Raw genomic sequence first — 4,479 nt, forward strand, 5'->3', positions numbered from 1 at the left:
CTGCTGCATTAACAAGGCCACTTTTCTGTCCATTTATCATCTATTAAAGGTGCACTAGTTTGTAAAGTAACACCACCTTCAGCAGGGCCGCCAGGAACGGCTCCTCATTTATTTTCTGCATGGTTTAAGTTGGAGTTAGACCCACCTTGTAGCACAGAGGTGACAGGCAGTAAGAAAAAGTACACTAATTGAGACATCTCAAGGGAGAAATAGAAGAAAACTGAAAAGGTAATTAGAATGAGAGGGTTTCAAGCTGGGTAAGTAAAATCGAATGGAGGTGCATATTAGGGGCTGTTACAGATGGGAAAGAAAGCACTTGGAGAATAAAAAAGAGAAATGAATATTAGAGAACAGAGCACCCTTTTCACACTTGAGGAACAGAGAGATGATAAAAAATAATGTAATACTGGAGATACAGGTTGGAAAAAACCCCAGAAATATGAAGGACATATTTAAATATAAGAGAGGATGAAAGGGGAAAAAATAATAGAGCAGATCAATTACCACAGCCCTAGCCAAGGAAATAAACATTGTCAGGAATATTTTTCAAGCCCTGGAAATGTCTCTGGTGCTTTCCGAGGGATGTAAAGTTTTGTTTTTGATTTTTTTTTAAAGCGGGGGAGTTCTTTTGGTGGTTAACTTAATGTTTGAGTTTGCGGCACAGTCAGCAGCCAAAGTAGTGAGTTGGGATAAATGTTTGCATTGGTATAATGGATTAATTGGCTGCTACTTAGTCCAATCCAGAGCTAGTGCTAAACTTGGGGTGGAAGGAGTTCCATGGTCGAAGGCTTAGCCCCTAAACGATCACCCTCATGATGCAGGTCTAGTATTAACTTAAATTGTTGGGGAAATCCCTTATTTTCCCTTTTAAACCTTCTCAAACAGTGGAAATATGAATAAGACATTTTCAGCTTACTCACAGAGATGCTAGCTTTGTCATATTAATTTCCCCAGACAAACAAACACAGAAAGATAGGTGAAGAGGGAAAAATTAAAAGAAAGAAGTTCTCTCATGGTTAAGAGTGGAAGATGACAATTATTGTCAGTTCAGGCCATAGCTGATTAGACAGGATGTCTCCTTTTGGTCCCTCTGAGGTCAGAAGAGTGGCAGTGGGGACAATCTCCTCTGGTTCTTGGGTGAGATGAATCCCTCCTCTTTCCAGGGGTCAAGCAAGAAGATGAGGGCCAAAATTCAGGACTGTCTAGAGTGCATTGTTAACCCTGAGAAACCCTATGGCCTGAACATCCTGTAGGCTCTACACCTATTACATCGAGGGGTGTGCTGGCCGCCGCTTCCTGCAGCCCCTATTGGCCTGGAACGGCGAACTGCGGCCAGTGGGAGCTGTGATCAGTCGAACTTGCAGACGCTGCAGGTAAACAAACCATCCCGACCCGCCAGTGGATTTCCCTGACGGGCCGCGTGCTAAAGGTTGCCAATCCCTGATCTAGACCTATATCCTGCTTTCTGACAGTGGCTCCTGCCAGATGCTTCAGAGGGAATGAACAGAACAGGGCAATTTCAAGTGATCCATCCCCTGTCATCCAGTCCCAGGTTCTGGCAGTTGGAGGTTTAGGGACTCCAGAGCATGGAGTTGCATCCCTGAGCATCTTGGCTAATACCCATTGATGGACCTCTCTTCCATGAACTTCTCTAATTCTTTTCAGAACCCAATTATACTTTTAAAAATCAGTAAACAAAACCCAGACATGGTTACTTGTACTACTGAAAACGAATGCAAAAACTTATGGGGGAAATTGAGTTTTCTAATCAAAGTACACTATTTGTGATGTAAGATGCCAAAATCTGTCCCTTAACTGGAACATTTTCTCTAATTTATTAGCAGTGAGATCTTACCTTTAACTAGAGCTGGTTGAAAAATCAGTAAACAAAACGTGGGAGGGAATTTTTCAGAGATTGTACCGAAAAATTTCAAAAGTTTGAAAAATATCAACATTTCATCAATATTTTTTACGGTTGAACCATTTTGACTAAAACTGGTCAACCCCCCAATTTAAAAAAAAAATTAATTGAAAATCACATTTTTAAAAACAACAACAAAAAAAGTAGTTGAATACTCAAAAAGTGAGAAATTTCAACCTGGATCTCTGGGGGGGGTCCGCAGACTGTCTAAGATTTCCAAAGGGATCTGCACCTCCATTCAAAAATGTTTAGGGGTTCATGAATGAAAAAAAGGTTGAAAGATCTCAATGTCACTGTGAGGACTTAAAATAAATGAATGAATGAATGAATGAATAATAAAAATAAAAATAAAAACCACCAAACCAAACCTCCCAAGGATATTCTTCTTCATTCATCATTTGAAACCCTGTATCTAAAATTGGTAAGAGCAAACTATTTTCAATATGAGTTAGCCTATGAGGACCTGATAAAAGGGGCCTTTTCTTTTCCAGCTGGCTAATGAAAAGTAGTCTACCGAAGACCTTACTGGCTGGCATGGCAGTTCTGAAATGCCCTCAGACTCAACAAGCTTTTGCTCATCTGAGGAACCAAAAACAAAGATGTCGCTCGCCTGAATGAGTATGGGAGTTGGGTAAAGAGCGCTCGTTCATCAGTTCTATAGGCTTAGAATTCTCCCAGGAAAAGGTGGAAAACATTTAATATCCTTTCTCCAAGTTCCTGTAGGCTCTTTAGCACTGAACTATTCAAAAGGAGGAAGGTAAGTAACAAAATACAGAAAAATCTGTTTTTCTCCCACAGGACAGTTACACAAAGTGTTTTCTCCAGAAGAGTGCTAGGTAGGAATTAAGTTCCTTGGTGTGTATCTACCTTCCTTCCTTCTTTTAGTGGCAGCTTCTGCTCTGAACTATACCACTGAAAATCCAAAGTAATTCCACTGATGTCAAGCATGTTACTTAGAAGTTACAATGGGGTAACAGAGATGGGAAGTTAGTCCTGAGAGTGTCACGCTTACAGTTATATGTAGCGCTGTGCAAAATATCAGGGCAAGAGTGCTGCATTAATCCACTGTCCAAGTGAGTGAGGAGGGCCTAACCTCTGACAGACACTCCTAGAGCCACTGTGAAGAAATAGGAGGCCGCAGTCCTATTGTTCTACAGGGGTGTGCGTTCTCTTCTTACCCTCTCTGTGCCAGACCAGCTCCATTCCTCAGTGCAGACCACGAGTGGGGCCCATGCTAAATTCTTCCCATACTTTCACAATCCCTTTGGCAATAACTCTGGGCCAGACTGTTTCCTTCTATCACTGCAACATTATCCTCAGTGTTCTCTGAGTCCCCCATGAGTGCCTGTCAGGAAGCAGACTCCGTGAAGAGGAAAGAACAAGGCTGCGGGGATGCCTGCTCTCTGTGACCTGGTGTTCTCCTTTCCCCACTCTCCCCTTTCCCCCCCCACCGCCCCACCTCCAAGTGACCAGTGGGAAATAAACGGGACCCTGGCAGCATTTTTTCTCCCTCTCCTGCTCCATGGTGTGAGTCAGCTCCCACTCCCTGGGGAGTGTTTGGGGGCAGAGTAGTGAGCAGCGGAGCCCATTCCCTGTAGGAATCATGCTACCATGGAAGCTGTGTCAAGGGAAACAGAAAACATTTGTGATTGCTCTGATGATAGCCCTGACCTCCAAAGGTCCCTGAAGCCTGTGAGAGTTGTGGAGAGCTGTGGACATAAGGGGCTATTTCTTGGGGATAAGGGAAAATAGCTCATCCTTGATCCCCTACTGACAGAGTGATGAGTTTGAAATGTTCTTCATATGAGTTTAGGTGGGTGGGGACGGGGTGGAGTGGGACTTTTGAGTAACTGCCCTGTCTCCTACATGGGTTTTTCCTGCAGTCTGGCCCTCTCTATTTATTAGGAAGAACAAAAAACAAAGACTTGCCGTATGAAAAGAGACTGCTGGTACCCTCTCTTTGACAGTGGCCAATGCTGGCTTCTTCAGACGGTGACACAACTCCCCTCATATTTTCCTCCCCAAATGCAACTAATTCTATATCCTGATGGACATTTCGTCCTGACTCCAGCTGGTTATTCGCGTGCATCCTGAAGCATAAAGATTGATAGCATTGGGAAATGACATACAGCAGGCCCTTGAGTGAGTGGTTCCCAAAATGAAATAGTTTTGAATACAAAAGACAATGTAAAATTCTCTTCCATCATGACATTTTTTGTATTAATTTATTTACATAGCTTCAAAAAGCCCCCTTAGAATATTTAACCAATGAGATCACATGTGGCACTTCTTTCATGCTTGCTCCATGCAATTAACCAGCTAATCACAGTGGATGGACATGGATATATAAGTATAAACCAATTCAAATTAGCTATGTTATCAATTAGTATCAAGCTGTGCTGTTTTCCCCTTCAAAAATTATTGCTTGATTATACTCATAATAAAGCGAAATCAGACAGAAACAGCCAGAATAGACCCAAACCTTTCAAGTTTCAGAGTGGTAGCCGTGTTAGTCTGTATCAGCAAAAACAACGAGGCGTCCTTGTGGCACCTTAGAG

The sequence above is a fragment of the Chrysemys picta genome, chromosome 10 (assembly GCF_011386835.1).
Source record: "Chrysemys picta bellii isolate R12L10 chromosome 10, ASM1138683v2, whole genome shotgun sequence".
Classification (NCBI taxonomy): domain Eukaryota; kingdom Metazoa; phylum Chordata; order Testudines; family Emydidae; genus Chrysemys; species Chrysemys picta.